Below are 17,891 nucleotides of genomic sequence, written 5' to 3'. Positions count from 1 at the left end.
GGCTCATTCCCTTCCCCCTGTACCGCCCTTTCCTCACCTACTGGCAACCCTTTCTCCCTCACTTGTCTCCTGGCCTCATTCCCTGGTCATCCTCCTTGCTCACTGCCTATGCTCTACCTCTTTCACGTGCCACCCTAACTCATGCTTGAGGTAGACTGCCTCATCCCTACACACTTTCTTGTTCACCAGTTACCCTGGTATGTTCACCCGTCACACTCTGTTCATTCTCCTTCAGTTTGTGGCTCACCCTCCTTCACTCACTTGTCACCCTGCCTCTTCCAGTGGTCAGCTTGCTCTGCCCACTTGCCACTCAATCTCACTGATGATCACCTCGCCCTGCTCAGTGGCCTTACTGCTTCACTCACTGGCCCTCCTCCCTTCTGACTGGTCATGCAATGGTCTCCCTCTCTTGCTCATGCTCACGCCGGCACAGCCCCTGGCCGCTCTGGCCTCCCATTTTGTGATCGCAATACTTTAGTCACTGGTCACCGTGCTCCAGTGGCGTAACACAAAATGTGGGGGCCCCCCTGCGAGCCATGCTGAGGGGGCCCCCCCAACTCGGCAACAAATCACGGGTTGCGCCACACTCTGGGCCGGCCTAGACTGTCACGCTTGCACAATACGCATGAACGTGCTGCTGAAGGGGTATGCCGCACACTGCACTAGGAAAAAGATATAAATATGTGTTTTAATGCAATATACAGCACACTTTCTGAGATAAATTGGCTATAAAGCCAGAGTGTTTGCAATTGTTTTGTAGGGTAACACAATCCAATACATGCAAGTCACCAACAGTGCACAGGAACATTAATGCTTCCAACTGGCTGCACAATGTAGACCAGTATAAACACGTAATAACATTATAGTACAGAATGCCAGGCCACATTTAGACATACCTAGACTGTTTTCAGCAAAATGCCAGTCAAAGCAATAACACTCATCAAGAAGAGAGCACACAATAAAGCATGTGTCTCCATGGCCTCGAACAACACGGCCAAACTCTTTAAAATCTGCAAGGAACTGGTCAATCCTGTTGTGGTCTATACCTCTTCTGTTCCCTCCCATGCCCTCTGTACAGCTCTGGCCTCTCATTTCTCTGCTAAATCTCAGGACATCCTGTCCTCTATGTCCTCTTCCTCTCTCGGCCCATTTTGGCCATCTCTTCTCTCCTCCTCCTTTTTCCTCTTTCTCTCTGACAACACCTGACGAGGTTTCTAGACAAGTCCGATCTATGAAAGTGTCGTACAAACAGGTGCTCCGCTGCTCCTCCAGAACCATCAAAGCCCATATTGACACCCTCGCTCCAGCCTTGGCCGATTTCTGTAATCACTCTTTCGCCACTGCAATGTTCCCCTCTCCCTTTGAGCACTCCCTTGTGCACCCACTCCTCAAGAAGCAGTCTGCTGATCCTACCTGCTGGAAAACTATCGCTCAATCTCCACCTTTCCTGAGCAAACTCTTGGAAAAGCTTGCCATCTCCCAGCTTACTCTCCATACTGAATCTGTTGGTTGTCTCCATGACCATCAGTCTGGCTTCAGAGCTGCCAGAGACATGGAAACTGCTCTCCTTAACACCTGTGCTGCTCTCTAACCTTGATTCCAGCATTCCTTCTATTCTCATCCTTCATCTTTCCTCTGCTTTCGACAGGGTCAACATCGCCATCCTGATCAATCGACTCTGTGAGAACCTGGGCATCACAGATCAGACCCTAAAGTGACTGACCTACTTCCACTTGGACCGCCACTCCGCTCCCAGGTCGATCGTGGTCCCATTATCTCCGCCACCTCTCTCTACCTGTGGCATTCCCCAGGGCTCTATCCTCTCACGTTGGTTTTTCAACCTCTACTTGGCCACTTTGGCCTCCCTGATCTCTACCTTATCCTCTAACTTTCAGTGTTGTGCGGATGACTCAGCTTTCCTTCAGGCTCCCCTCATCCTCCTCTCCTCTCTTGCTCATTCCTGACTGTCTATCCACGAATCAGGATTGGTGCGCCTCCAACAATCTCTGCCTTAATGCCAGTAAGACAGAGATCCTTCTCATTGGGACCCTTGCCACTGTGTTTCCTCTCTCACTATAGCAGACCACCTTGGGCCCTCTTCCTTTGCCTTCCTGCGAGGCAAAAAACCTTGGTGTCATCTTCAACGCCACACTCTCTTTCTCTCCTAACATCTCGGACATCACCAAGAAGTCCCACTACCAGCTGCTCCTCCTCAAAGGGACTCTTCCCTTTCTCACTCTCCACCAGAAGCTCACTGTCTCTAAGCTGGACTACTGCAACAGCCACTTTCTCAATCTGTCTTCCTCTAGTCTCCGTCATCTGCAAATAATCCAGAACAGGACTGCAAGACTTAGCCTTGGCCTCAAGCCCTGGGATTGTATTTCTCCAGCCCTGAAATCTCTCCACTGGCGCAAGGATCAAGTTCAAGAACCTTTGCATTGCCCACAAGGCTTTCTGGGGCCAGTGCCAACACTAAATCCAATGCTCTCTTCCAAAATACCTTCTTTCTCTAACCCTTCACTCAGCTACCTCCAACTCTCTAAGGCTTAGACATTTCTCCAGGCAGAGAGTGGGGGTAGACCTCTCTCCTCTGCTGGTGCCTCCAACTGGAATGGCCTCCCTGCCCCTCTCAAACTTGAGGAGGACAACCTGAAGTTTCGGAAGCAGCTAAAAGCTTTCCTCTTTGCTGCTGCTTTCGCTCTCTCTCCCCCCCTGCTGACCTACCTGACCTACCTGTCTGCTGTACTGACTGGCTGCTTGGCTACCCTCAGAGTCTCTGAGTCCAGGCTCTTTCTTGATTGGTCACCCTTGCACTGCCTCCGGGCCTACCATGCACTTAGGGGCTGTAACTGTAACCCTGCAGTCCATTGTTCTCCTTGCACAACCAATAGCTGCTCTGCCCTGGCTGCACTTACTGAGAGCATTGCTGCCCTGTTTTCCCCTCCCCTCTCACTTGCACTTCCCTGCTCCCTTTTCCCTTGCACTTCTCGTTCTCACAATGACACAAGGCCTAGTGAGATCGTTTGTCTTGTCCTCCCTCTATCATCCCTCCCTTGTGTACACTTGTGTACAGGCGCATTATAAATGACTTAAATCACATCATATCATTTTATCACAGATGCCCAAAAAAATATACAATGCCGCAGTAAGAAATGGCTAGACTGGCAGCACCCAAATGGCAATCTAGCCAGGTAATTAAAGTTAGCAGGACTACTTTATCAGAAATGTCCAGTTAAAAGAAAGTCATACCAAACTGAGGAATGACTAGACTGGCTAAATCAAAATGCCTCTCTAGCCACTAATACCACATATCATGCCTGCTTAGCCTGGACATGGACAACCATTATGATTTATCACACAATCCTGCCCCCCCCCACACATCCACTCTCCCTCCCACCCACCACCCCAACCTCCACAATCAGCTCCTTGGCCCAGAATTACCTCTGCGTCCCTCTTCCTTGTCCTTGAGCTTTCGTATGAGGCTCCTTGCCTCATAGGTAAGTACTGGGATGAGGCACAGTGGGACTAGGAGTGATGAAGATTACAGGTAGCTAAATCAGGCATTACCTCCATGTACCTCTACCTCTTCCCAGTACTTTTGTATAAGGCAGAGTGCCTCAAACACACGTACTGCCTCGTATATAAGTACTGGGACGAGGAAGAATAGGGCTAGGAGTAAGCAAGGCATTAAACACAAGTAGTAGCGCAACACCATTGAGTTGGCTGGGCTTCAGCACTACCCCCCCTGACATTTTGGGCTATATTGACTCAACTTGGCTAACCTTTAGAGCAGTTCCCCACCGAACAGGACACAGATTTTAAACGGCACCTGGTTTTTGCTGTTAACAAGAACCCAGCAATTACCAACGTAAAGCATTTCACTGTTAGTACCTGCATTCAAATGCCACATTGTTTAGGCGATTGAAATCGTGATGTGGCTTTAGTACTTGCATGCCAGGGGAGTGATTGAAAGGGTAGAGAGGGAACAGGAGACTTATAGGAGAGAGTTAACTGCTTGTAACATTGAATCTGCACTAGAATAGTCTCATTAAAATGCGTAAATAATTTGGATGCGCCCACACAAATAAGTTTCCCCCTCCCCACCGCATGTGAAGTTAGCACCTCTCCCAACATTTGAAGGGTTAGCCCCCCGAAATGAAGGTTTTCTTGTGCCCCTGTACACAAGCACACACACACCATTCACCTAATACACACCCAGTCATCCACACATTTAAGTGTGCACCCTTTCACCATACACTCACACAGGTAGCCACCTATACATTTATGTGTGCACCCTTTCACCATGCAGGCACACCCCCACAGCCACCCATACATTTAAGTGTGCACCCTTTCACCATACACACAGGCAGCCGGCTATACATTTGAGTGTGCACCCTTTCACCATAGACTCATACACGCACACCTCATGGAGTTGAGGGGGGCCCTATTACTTAAAAAAGAAATTGGGGCTCATTACGGGTCCAGCGGTAACCGTGCCGGTGCTACCGGCGGGTTGCCGCCAGACCCATAAAAAATTACTATGGCCTGACTTCCCGGTGCCACCGTGATATTTCAAGTCCGGCAGCTGGGAAATCAGGTGCCGGTAATTCCGTTAAACCCCAGACTCCACGGGAATGGGGACACAGAAGCACCTGCACCATTGTTAACGGTGCCGGTGCTTCCGTGACAGGTCTGCCTACCGTGGCTGCTGTGCCTGGCAGGGTCAGACCTGTCGGGCACGGCAGCCCCACCAGGCAGACCTGTAATATGCCGGTCCGGAAACAACAGTGCCTGTAAGCTTACCAGCACCGTTGTTTCCGGACCGGCATGGTCAGAATGAGCCCCATTGTTTCTTTTTTAAGTCACTATAACTTCATTAAGAAATTATTTCAGTTAAGGACCGAACCATAATCAAAATAATTTCTTTATGATGGCTGAGTGGCTTCAAAAACAAACAATTTCTTTTTGAAGGCATAGGGTTCCCCACCCCCCCCCCTCACCCCATGACATGGAGGCCTCCAGCCTAGGGTCTTCCATGTCATGGGGTACGGGGGCCCTCAGACTTCAAAAAGAAAGTTTCTTTTTGTAGTCACTCTGCCTTCATAAAGAAATTATTTCTGTTACAGAAATGTTCTTTATGAATGCAGAGTGAATTTCAAAAGAAACTTTTTTTTTTTTAGAAATGTTTTTTTTTTTTTTTTTTTTTTTTACTAGGGCCCCCTCCCAGCCATGTGCTGGTGGGGCCCCCCACACCGCGGGCCCCCCCGCACCGCAGGGGCTGCGGGGGCCCCTGTTACGCCAGTGCCGTGCTCTCTGGTCACATTACCCCCAGCAGGTGGGGACCTGTGCCGTTCACGTCTCACCCCAATTCATTTGCACAGTGCACGGTCCTGACTCAGGCATCCAGCTCACTGAACTCTCTCACAAGTTCCCTGCCAAATGGAGAATTAAAGAGCTGAACAAAATGTTTTTTGGCCCTAAATAAGCACTGTTCTGCTTTAGGGTGTGGCAAATTCCGTAGAATGCTAAACTTCTACAAATGCTTTTCAGCCATTGTTCACACTTTTTCATTTTCTAATGGAAAACATGCACAGGCGCCATTTTTCAGGCAGGACAACTGGAATGTTTTGTTAGTAAGTAGCTCTACTGCACCCATCACGACCGTAGGGGTCTTACTTCGCCTGACCTTGTCTGAGCAGCGGCACATTCTGACCCCGCCAGGGTGTCGGTCATCAAACCTTGGTCTGTGGCTATAGAAGGAGGTTTGGGGCAGTGCTTTTAATGGGGAAAAAAAAGTGCAGGTCCTCAGCAAGCGACAAAGCCGGACATTGCGGTGCAGCACTTTCGGCGCCAGCTGTTTTGGCGCGGCACCTTAGGCATAAGTCCCTTTTCGGCACACCCTGTTGTTTGCAGGCAATGCCCAGTGAGATTATATTATGTGCAAAGGAGCACCCACTTTGGTAAAGCGGTGTACCCCCCGAGATCCCTACACACACAATTCCAGTTGTTATGCATTGTGCTAAGACAGTTTGAATATCTGATATTAAATGAGACTGTCTTTTTTGCGTATGAAACGAGCAGAGCTCATAGCTGTAAACTAAGCTCTAGAAGGGCAGTTTTATTATTGCTCGCTTTCATTGCTCAGTAAGAAAGTCGCTAGGTAACTGGAGCTGTGTGCGAGTTTTCAGTCACAAACGTTCCATGAGAACTCCAATTAAGCATTTCCATATTAGAGCAGGCACTGATAATAACAAAGAAACATCTTTAAAAAAGTCATTTCCAGGCTTTCCAATCACGCCCTGCTCCAGCAAAGGACACCCATGGTAACAGGGGAAGCCCACTTGGTGTTCTGCGCCTAGTGTCAGAGGCGCAGCCAGGATCGTCTAACAAGCGGGGCCTGAAGCTAATGTGATTGGGCCCGCCGCAGGGACACGACTGCTGACTGGGCATTTAGAGATTCTGGGTGGGCCTTGCCTGCTCAGGCGCTACCCTGTCTACGTCTCTGCCTAGAGTGCTGAGACCCCAGTAGATGCATGCTTGTCTCTCCTTTTGTTCTGCAGGGTGGGCCCTGAAGGAGTCATTATGGGTACTGCAGGAGGTGGCGAGAGGAGAATCGAGAGGGTGCTGCTTTCCCCAGCAAAGGCTGCAGAAGCGTAGTCCTTTAGGTTTTGATGAAGTGAAATTAAAAGCATCCATTTTCACCTCACAACATATTTGAGTACCGGTACACTCTTTCAGGGGTAGAGAAGCGCAGGTACTCAAATGCTCAAACATAAGTGCAGGTACAGAAACGGCCCATTTCAAGCACTGTTTTGGGGAATTGAAAGCAGGATTGGGCAGTGGACAAACAACTTAGGGAAAATGATACAAGTAAGGCAATGAGGAGGGACCATGGTTGTGTTTGCTGGGGTGCATGTTTCTTAACAGTAATTAGTTACAAGTGGGAGAGCAAGCTTAAGGGATGTGCACTACGTTTCACAAGGAATACTTAAATGTAGGGGCAGTAACTAGAGCAGGTGATACTTGCTACAGGATCTACGTTATAACAGTGAGCCTTTCAATGACAGAGACATCTCTCTCTCCTCCCCTCCCCCCTCCCCTGCATTTTACAGAAATCTCTTTATTAGGGTGAATATTGTGAACCATCAAAACAGAAGAGTCCATTATTTGCTTAAAATGTTTTCTTAACTAATCACTAATAAGACATGTTTAACATTTAAAATTGTGGACCTTATGTTGTTCCCATAATGCTCTTTGCTTTTATGCAAATCGCCAGCATTGTGTTCTATACAGAAATACTGTGTTGCGCAATCTGGCCAGGGGCCACACCCCTTACCCCCACCCCCTCAAAGCCCCGCCCCTCCTAAGAAGTGACAGTTCCCCCAATAAATATTTACCATTTCCAGCACTGGCAGGGGAACACCCCTTGCAGCCCCTCTTGATCCCCCCACCATAATGAATCCCCTTACCCAACCCCCATCAATATTGTGGTGAAATGTGTTTAAAAAAACGTGTTATGGGATTCAAAAAATGTGCTTTGTAGGTTTGATACGATACCCCTCTGGCTAATTATGGTTGGTGCGTGGTTGCGTGATGGACTTGAGCGGTGCTTAAGCGGGCCCTGTGCACAATATCTCAGTGGGTTATTGCACCTTTTGCATACAGCTCCCTGTAACATACATCATGGATGTACACTCTGATGGGTGGTCCTCCTTTTATTTTTCCACTGTCACTGAAGTGAGGGCCATGCTACTTTGGGGAGTTTGGATGGGTGGCGAGTCCGGCAGCTCTGATAAGGTTGTCGGGCACTAACAGCAGGGACAGCGCCGTTCCAGAGGCTGTTGTCTGTGGACCGCCCCCACCCATGCCCCATCACCACAGCACACCCTGGATAGGTGTGCCCCCAGTGGGAGACAGAAGGGGGCGTATGTATCAGTTGCGACCCCAGCAGCTGTGGGATTTGCACGGTTTACGTTCCGAATGCACATGCATTTAAGCGTTGGGAGATACAGAGGTGGAGGGGAGCGCGCAGATAGCTGGGAACTGTTCCATGTGCGCCTGGCACGGGCGTGGTTTCATGTGTACAGGGCTTCTCCAGCCCCAGGTCTGACGAGCTCTAGGGAAACAGCTTCAGTGTGGACACTAAAGGGAGCAGGGTGGGGGCACGAGCAGGGCTAACCGAGTCCGCGCATGCCCAAGCATGTTTTCTATTGACAACGAAGCCCCCCTTGCCACGCGCGTGTTTTGCCTGCCTGCTCAAAATGGACATGGCAAGAGCAAATGTTTCTGGCCTCCCAAACATAATTTAGCCCCGTCAAGGCCCTCTGTGACGCAGGCGCCAGGCCGATACCTGGATACACTAAATGTTCTCATGCCACTCAAGTTTTGCAAGCACCTCACGGGAGCTGGGCGAGTCAGGAGTGGGATTGGGCCGGCCCGGGCCAAAATCTATGCTATGACCTGCCCAAAGCAGGGGCCCGACCAAAAGCCCCTCAAGTTGCCTGGCCGCCCCCGCAAAAAAGACATTTTTTTGTAAAAAAGCTCCTGAAGTGCAGATAGCATGACAGGAGGGTGCTCACCTAATTTCTAGTACCGCCCCAGCCACTCATTGACTGGCTGGGATGGGACAGGATGTGAGGCAGCGGGACAGGAAGTCAGGTGAGTGAGCTCCTGTTGTGCAGCGGCAAATTTAAAGATAAGTGAAGTGAAGCCCTCGACCTGCTTTTCTCACCCCCCAGCCCTCTCGTACCTCTTTTCTCAGCCCAAACCCCCAGACCCCTTTTCTCGGCCCCTAGAACACCACACCCCTTTTTTGCTGCCCACAGCCCCATACTCATGTTTCACCCCCTCACAACCCTTTTTCTCAGTCCCCGGCCATACCCCTTTTCTCGGCCCTTAGCTTCACACCCCTGTTCCCAGCCCCAGACCTCTTTTCTTGACCCCCAGGCCCCTGCGTCCCTTTTCTCTACCCCTAGCCTCCTCACACCCATTTTCTCAGCCCTTAACCCCCTCACAAAACTGTTCACGCTCCCAGTCCCCCCCACACCATTTGCTCCACCCTGAGCCTCCAGCCGCTGACATACTTTCCTGCGTTCCTTTTCTGGTCTCGGGTCGTGTTTGGCCCCAAGAGCCAGGCCAGAGCCCCTGGCTCAGCCCTAGCAAAGAAATCCGCAGCTCTCCCAGCTCTACACCTCACTGACTGCTGCCGCTCGAAGCACTGCACTCCTCCTAATTGGCGCTGCCTCGTGCCAGATTTCCAAGCTACATATTTCAGACCCTGTCACACTTCCCTGAAAAGCTGACCAGTCAGAGGGCTGGGAGCTTGAGGAGCAAGGCAATGCTTTGTTTACAGACCCCAAAGGTTAGAATAGCCAAGCCAATGACGCAGTCCTTCTCGCGGTGGCATGGCCTTCCATGGATGGCTTCAAGCTACTGGGCAAATATTATACCTATCTGTTTAGGTCTTTCCTTTGAACAGAAGTAAGTTGGAATGTAACACCGTGAGACCCGAGAGACCAATGCCTTGTGAAGGCTCCTCTGCCTGGGCAAGAGCCAGACACGTACAATGACGGTCAGGCCATGAGCGCTGACGCTTCACCGGCCTACACAGGGCTTAATTCCCAGGAGTGTTTTATAATGGCAAAACCCCATTGGAAAACGCTCTGTGAATAAGGGCCACAGTGCGCAGACATGACTTCGTAGCAGTTGGTCTGTTTAAACTTTCCAGACAATACTGCTGTAGATGTGACATGCCTCGAGGTGGCTAGGAACCTGCCCGCTTCTGGTTGGAACGGTACGTTAATGAGTTTTCAACCTTTTGCGTCAGTCTGCTTAGTGAAATTGGTTTATGGGATTGTGCTCTGGTTTCTGACCCCGGGAAAGTGAAACAGATACTGTATAGGTTTGATTGGATTGGTCCCTGGAGGCAATGCACGCCTATGACTAGTTGAACCTTACCATCTGCCAGGTGAGCATAAGAAAAGCAGGTACCCTTGCTCCATTCCTTGGCATATACCCTGGCAGAAACACTAGGCGTAGCTTCCTGCGCGTCTGGTGGAATCTGCCATTAGTTAGCCAGGGAAGCTACAGTCTTGAACGCTGTTCTGCCAGCGATCAAGGCCGAGGACTTACCCACTAGGCCAAAGAGGACTCACTGCTTCGAAGTAGAGCCTGCAACTGAATATGTAAGTTTGCATACACTATTCTACTGTAGGCTAAATATTAAACTTGTGCCTATTTAAACAATAACCTCTCTGTGGCCGTGCGGTTAAGTGCTGGGCCAGAGTTCGTGTCATGCTTTTTTTTTACATTGTAAGTTGAGGTAGGGATTTTTTTATGTTTTTATTGATGTACCTGGACCTGCACTTGTAACTCATTCATGTTACAGCCACAGATTCATCAGTGGAGTTCTTTTATTTTTTTTATTTTCGGCATTCAGTGATATGTTTAACTTTTTTTCGAGTGGTCGGTGAGGGAGAATTGTATTGAAATAGAAAACATTGCAGGAAAACCACATTCAACGAGATATTTATTTTTTATTTTTTTAAGAACCTGCACCTGTAACTCATTCCCGTTACAGGTGCAGGTGCGCCTAAAGGCCCGCACGCCCGGCTTGCGGCGGCGAACAGGGCGCGCCAAAACAGGACCCGCGTCCATCTAGGCGCGCCAAACCAGCGCGCGCCGAACGGGCGGCGCCGAAACGTCCTGCTGCAGCAGGGCCCCTCTAAACCCGAAGCCAGCCCTGCTGTACCCACTAAGCGGGCGCCCGCCACGCCCCCATGGTGTACCCGCCTCTGAGAAAACCGTGGGTGTTGGGGCCTGTCGTGGGAATGGGAACGCTGTGTCGAGGCCTGTGGTCGCGGCGCGCTGGGATATGCACAATGGGTACATTATGCGCCCCAAGCGGAAGGCGGCGAGTGGGGTGGCGAGGCCGGCAAGGTCCACACACATCATGGCAGTGAGCCCGTGGCGTAGCACCCTTAAGAGAGGGCTTCCCCTCCGGCAGAATAGTCACTGGGCCCCAGGGGCAGGCGCCAAGAGTCAGGGGAACATAATGTTCGAACATTACGAGCTCTGCCATGTTTTTATGTACTGGATTTTTGGTACAACCCTGTAAATGCCGTGCTTATGTATTCATGTAATGGTGTACGTAATACATATTGCCGTACAAAAAAAATACACACACATTCCATCTGCACCTCCTTTGGCGCCGTTCATGGAGTACTTGTCTGACAGAAGTGCTGGCCCCCATATCATTGGAAAAAGGCGCGTTAGCCTCCCTTAACTACAGCCCTTCCTTTTCCTTTCTGTGCATACATATTTGGGTGCCAGTATGACGACATTCCTCTTCAGGAGAAGTGGCCTCCAGGTTTGGGCCCTATATTTAACAAAGGGACTCCACCGCTGGAAAGGACACCACCCATCGACACAATGCTCCAGGTGTGGGGGTCGCAAATGGACACAGTCCCACAGGTGCTGCTTCGAAACTGGACACAAGGTCTAAGGTTCCATGTGACCTGCAGAACTGGACTCAATGCCCTACATATGGCCTACAGAGCTGGCCTAAACACTCCACATTGTACCCGCAGAGCTGATATGATAGGTTATTTATAACGCGCTTAATACCCAGAGGTTTCTAAGCGCGGACCCGGGGATCGAACCAGTGCTGCTCCACATCATCTTACTTGCAAAACCACGGGTGACCTTTAAACTGGACATAATAGTCCAGGTGTGAAATGCAGAACTGGACATAAATCACATTAGGCGCTCGGGACTGGATAAAGTAATCCAAATGCGGTTTTCAGAAGGGGACACGCGACCTGCAAAACTGCACACAGCACCTCGGCTGCTGATTTCAAAATGTGGCGCAGTACTCCACATGCAGCCTTCGGAACCTGACCCGATGCTCCAGATGTGCGCGCACCACTCGACGCAATGTTCCTTATGCCCCAGAGCGGGGCACAATGCTCCATATATACCCGACGAAATGCACACCATGCTCACATGGGGACTGCCTCTAGGTCTCGCGATGGGCCTGCCTTTGCAGCACGTTCGATGCCACCGGTTGGTTAATCTAGCGGGGCTCCCTTGCGCACCTGGGGGTCGTCCGTCTTTCCCCCAGTATGTTGTTGTATTGCACCGGCTCTTGCAGTGCATCGCACCTTCACCAAAGCAACCCCCGCACCCACTCGCCGCCAGACCTCATAGAAGTGACTTGCATGCCTGGCGCAGACATCCCAGCGCCTAGAAGCCTCTCTGCTTCCAGTGTGCACTGCATGGAAAGCATCCCCTGCCACGCCCAGCGAGTGCACCTTTCACACTGTAAAGCGCTGTGGACAAGTCTTATACATAATTAAGACAGTAAATAGTAATGAAGCGTGTATACACTTAGTATACACCGACACAAAATACATTGTTTTATACAAATAAATATATACACGGATGCCATTTGCCTAACATTTAAGCGCTCTGAGGCCTCCGGGTCAGCAGCGCTCTTAAAAAATAAATACATTTCATATATTCGTTTGGCGCCTTGAAGCTACAGGTCTGGCATTGTGTGCGCTCTATAAATAATACACACAACATTATAAATACACAACTAAATAAACACATACGTACATGCATAAATAAGGAGATACACATTTAGAAATTACTTTATTTAAGTAGTGTCGCGTTTTGTGCATTTCCATAGCGCCTGGCGGTCCCAGGCTTCGCAGCGCTGCGCAGCACAATGTCCATCGGTGCCAATAATAATCGACTACTACGGAAGCGGCGCAGAATAAAGCATCACTCAAAGAGGAAAGGACATGGAGAGGAGATAATATGAAGCCGTGGAGGCGGCTCTGGCCTTTCAGGCGGGGCTGCCTTGCCCAGCGAGCTCCACGATCGCCAAGCGTTGCCCCTAATGTGTGGCACCTCCCTCCTCGTCGACCCCCCACCTTTTGGGTTCGGGTAGGGGGGCGGGGTCGCTTGGCCGGGTATGAACGTGGCTGGTTGAAGCCGAAGCTAGTAATGGTGACATTGTGTGGAGCCGAGTATGGCTGGGCACTGCGCCCTCATTGCCCTGGCATCTCCAACTTGCTGGGCGAAGTGTGCACACAGGGCCACTTGTGTCCGCGTGTACTTCACCCGGCGTTCCAACGTGATAGATAGCTTCTGTTTTTCCCCCGCAGCGCTTTCCTCTGTGCGAATGGATTTCTCATCCCGTGATGCTAATCGTGCATTATTGTCATGTTTTAATCTGATTAACTAACCGTAGAATCACGCGCAGTGCCTTTTCCCTTCTTTCTTGTTTCATGATGTTTTTAATGCGGGTTTTGATACAGTGCATGTGTAAGGTTTTGCAACCAAATCACACCCAAAATATTCATAATCAGCGATAATAATGACCGGGCTTTTTTTAACAAAACTTCTACTCGTAACTTCTTTAGCATTGTGAGCACTGCTACTAGGGTTGATGGTAATTCTAGGACTCCAGCTGACACCTGCGCGAGTTACAGAACCGCGCCCTTTTTGCTCCGAGCGCCTCCTGTCCTCTGGGGCTTCGCACCCAAGAAGGGCGCCCTGGTGTATGCGCGTAACTTTAATGATAGGTAGTGGTACCAACCCAAAATTAAGCTGGGATGGGTGACTGACAGGCTGCCCCGGGAAAGGTGCCCTGTAACCCTGAACCACTGAGCTATCACACCCAAAGGTAGGGGCACGCCCTAGGTCGAGGAGTCACGCGGTAAGAACTGCAGGCGACGGGGGTCAGAGAAAGATGAGGTGTGGCGCACTAGTAAAGAACATGGAGTGACAACCAGGTATGCTTGAACCCTGAGCAAAGACAGAGCAAGAGACCAGCAGAGCAACATCCAAGGTAAAATAGAGCAGCAGGTTGGGGGGTCTGCTGGGTGCAGGGCCAGGGAGGGTTACACAATCTCCAGTATTCAGCCTGAAATTCCTTGCACCGCATTTCATGTTTTCACCATAAAGACAGGGCACCCCCAGAGGCCGGCAACAGAGGCGCGTGTGGGCACGCGACACGGCCCGCGCGCTCTTCTCCGTGTGAAAGAAAGGAAGCCCGCGAAAGGCATCCTGAAAAGGGCCTTCCTATGGGGAGAACATCTCCCTGTCGTGCATGTGCCTCGCGCACCCAGCGCGTGCCCTGGTGGAGCCGCGTCAGAGCAGCAGCGCCCCCAGCGGCGGGCCTAGCCTTCGCCTACCTGGCTTCCGCTGTCCCTCGGCGTCCGTCCGGCCTGGGGAAGGAGCCCTCTGCCTGTCGGTTCCTGCTCCTCGGGGTTCCGCAGCTCCTCTGGATGTAGGCGGCTCTCCTCCTTGGCTTATACGTTTCCTCTCAGGGTTTTTGGGCTCTCCTCGACCATGGGAGGTGCCTCCTTGTTTTTTAAAGTGCCCCAGATGAATCAGCCTGCATAAAAAAAAACACAAAAAAATCAACTACACCCAGTTTTGTTGGCAGCCGGGAAGAAGTCAGACTGCTTGCTTGGGAGGAGACCAGAATGGAAGAGAATTGAATTGCAGGCCGGTGAGTCACACCCCAAAGCCCGTGGATGACACAACTGGGGTGGGGAATTGGGAGAGCACAATTTTTTCCCACATAAAAACCCAAACCGGCAAACAACATCATCTGCCAGGCAACGGGCATGTCAACAGATACCGAGGTAGCGGGTTGGCATCCCCCAGGGGGAGGGATGGGGCGTGGGCAGCAGCCCTGTACCGTCGCTGGCCCGGCCACATTCCTTAGGTAGAGCCTTTTGGGCGATGGCAGGTGCAGGGCGCGTGCACGGATCCCGAGAGGTCTCTTCTTGGGCGGTGAAGGAGCGCTGGAATGAGCAAGCTAGGCCTACAGGATCTCCCCATTGCCCCAGTGCTGCAGGGCAACTCGCCCCCAGCCCTTTGCATGTCTGTGATTGCAGGGCAGATAGGGGTCACCCCGATAATCTGTTATACCCCTGCCACTTTACAAGTGCCATGCATGCATGCACATCACAGGGAGTTGGGGAATGCCAGGCCCTAACGCCTGTTAGAACAGCCAGAGGCAATGGGCAGAGTAGACTCTACTGGTCTCCAGCTCTGCCTTTGCAGTCCCACTCTGATTAGTCCTTTGACACGTCCCATGTCATTTTCCCTTGTTATAGAGTCACCCCTCCACGAGGATACACTCGCCTCCTTTACTGAACGCATCCCCCATGTCCATTTCCATGTCTGTATACCACCCCTCTCTGCCCCTTCTCTCCCAGGAAAAGTCCTCTCCCCACGTCTGAACTTGCACACTCTCGGGAGTTCTCCACTGGACGGTCTCTAATCTGTCTATGCTATTCGGGAAATGGGACGCGAGCGCAGCATAGCAGCCTGTGCCGATTTGACCACAAGGCCAATAGTCCAGGTATGCACCCAGAGCTGAGAACTTGACTGCTGAGCAGGCCTCCAGATCGGCACATAGAGCTCCAGCCGTGGCTTCCAGAACAGGAGAGCGTATTACTGAGGCAGCCTACAAAAGGGAACACATATGCAGCCTGCACATTACCCCTGATGTGACCCTCAGAACCAGGCACAGCAATCGAAATGTTGCCTCCAGCACTGGAACCATTGCTCCAGGGATGCCCCCACTCCCCACAAGGGGAACATTCTAGTTCAGACGTGGCCTCCGGAACAGGGCATTACAGCAAATCGGGCCTTCCAGGACTGGACACACTAATCCAAATATGGATTATTAGAACTGGACACAGGAAAACAGATGTAGCCTTCAAGACTAGACACAATGCAGCATATGCCACTTTCATCATTGTACCCAAAGCTTACAGTGTGGCCGCAGGCACGCCAAGGCTGTAACATACCACAGGCACCAGGACTGGAGACAAACCGCACCAGTCGAAGTCACCAGATCTGGGGTGCAATCCTTGGGTGCTTCCTTCAGATCCGGTGCCCATACTCCAGATGCGACTCTGAGCACAGAAGGCACTACTTCAAACGTGGCCTTTAAGTCTGAACAGAAGAGGCCACATGTTGCCTGAACACACTCAGTGCGCTACAGTAGAAAGAGAGCACATGCTATATGGCCTTCTCCTTTGCAACTGGGGTACTTTATCAAGAATCCAGTTATCATCCAAGCTGAAAGGTACATTTGGAAGCTTTTAACCCTTTCTTTTAGGATTTTTATAAGCACCTAAAATGTGGGGTGCGCAGGGCTCAGAAGTTTTATTCTGCCTTGCACAAAGGATTTCCTTCCCACATCTTTGTTCTCGTTCGTGGCCGCATGTACTATTTTAGTATTTTCCGCTTGTATACACAGTCTTATATGTGTGAATGACTAATACACGAATTATGTAATACAGATGTTAGTTTTGGCAAAAGGTTGGCAGCTGAAGATGCCATATGTGTATGGGTCTTGTAGAGAAATCATGTAGTCCAGCTTGCTGTTTCCTTCCTGTAAAGCATCCGTCCCATCAGTTTTGTAACTGTTACTTACAAGACAGCATCAGGCATGTCCTGATTGGTTGAATGCTTGTGTCCTCCCCTTGCCAGCTCATGCAGGAAAACAAATCCCAGCCATTGTTTCTTATAGTTGTTGGTCCCAGTCTTTCTTCTTTTTCATAGTCCTCCGTCATAGTCCTTCTCCTTCATCACAGTCCTTCTCCTTCCTCACAGTCCTTCTCCTTTGTCATATTCAGTTTTCTTAGTCGCAGTCCATCTGCCTCATCACGGTCAGTAACTACTGCCCCATCATCCATTTTCCCTTTCTAGGTAAGAATCTTGAGAAAGCAGTAGCCACCCATGTACTCCAACCCATCGACACCAACAACCTCTTTCATTCCTACCAATCTGGCTTCAGACCCAGATGCAGCATGGAAAACACTAATATCAAGGTGATCGATGATGCCCATAGCATCCTCCGTGATGGCCATCCTTGCCTCCTGGTTCTCCCCGACCTGTCAGTCGCCTTTGACACAGTAGATGACCAGATACTCACTGGCATTCTACATCGCCGCATGGGGATCAAGGAGACTGTCCTCAGCTGGTTCAAACTGTACCTCTCTAACTTCCATCAGTCCACCCAAATGGATTCCTCCAGATCACCAACTCTTCCAATCACCTGTGGTGTCCTGCAAACACCCATCCTCTCTTCTCTGATCTTCATCCTTTACATGGAACCCTCCTGGCTCTACACAGCATCCCCATCCATCAATATGCAGAAGGCACGCAGCTCTAGCTCAAAACATCCTCCTCCATCAAGGCCTGCCTCACGTGTCCAGTGCTTACCTGAAGCTCAAGTCCAAATTCCTACTGCTGACCAACAACACTGAACACGCTGACATCCAGCCTTGCTTCTCTGCTATGAACTGCAAGGCATTCACAGCCCAGCTGACCACCTGTGCCAAGTCCCTTGGGTTCTACAGCGACAGACCACACTCCTTCAAGGAGCACATAGCAAGGAAGATATGATATGATATGATAGGGCATTTATAGCGCGCCTATACACAAGTGTTTCAAGGCGCGATGCAGCAAGGGAGGGTGAACAGAGGGAAGACAGAGACATCGATCCCAGTAGGCCGAGTGTCAATCAGATTGTGAAAGTGCAGGGTAAGGGGCAGAGGAAAAGTGCGGAGTGAGAGGTGGGAAGGGGACAGTACAGTACAAGGTTTAGTAGAATAAATAACAATAAGAGAAGCAGGGCCAGCTGGTGGCAAGTGAAATGGTAAGTGCAGATATCTAGAGTTGTCAAGTGCTGGTGGGGGACTGTAGGGATACAGAAAACAATCCCCAAGTGCGGGGGTTGCCAGGGAGGCAGTGCAAGTGTGTAACTGGCAGGGGAGGGGACTTGGGCCCGAGATCAGAGGGTGGCCAGGTAACCAGTACAGTGTCAGCCAGAAATTTAGCAGGGGAGAGGAGGA

At 50.7% G+C, this 17,891-nt stretch overlaps 1 protein-coding gene across 1 annotated transcript in view; it reads right to left on the bottom strand.

Annotated features, from left to right (window-relative positions):
* The window catches only part of EMP1 (epithelial membrane protein 1), an 81,549-nt gene extending 66,921 nt beyond the window's left edge, over nucleotides 1-14,628 (bottom strand). The window contains exon 1 of the mRNA XM_069652749.1: nucleotides 14,205-14,628. The gene's annotated coding sequence lies outside the window, so the exon portion shown is untranslated. The remainder of the gene's footprint in view (nucleotides 1-14,204) is intronic.
* Nucleotides 14,629-17,891: the final 3,263 nt, after the last annotated feature.

This window comes from Ambystoma mexicanum, chromosome 3p, assembly GCF_040938575.1.
Source record: "Ambystoma mexicanum isolate Mex_15411 chromosome 3p, UKY_AmexF1_1, whole genome shotgun sequence".
NCBI classification, from domain to species: domain Eukaryota; kingdom Metazoa; phylum Chordata; class Amphibia; order Caudata; family Ambystomatidae; genus Ambystoma; species Ambystoma mexicanum.
Note: the sequence above shows the minus strand (reverse complement) of the source record. Positions and strands in the feature narration are given on the sequence as shown.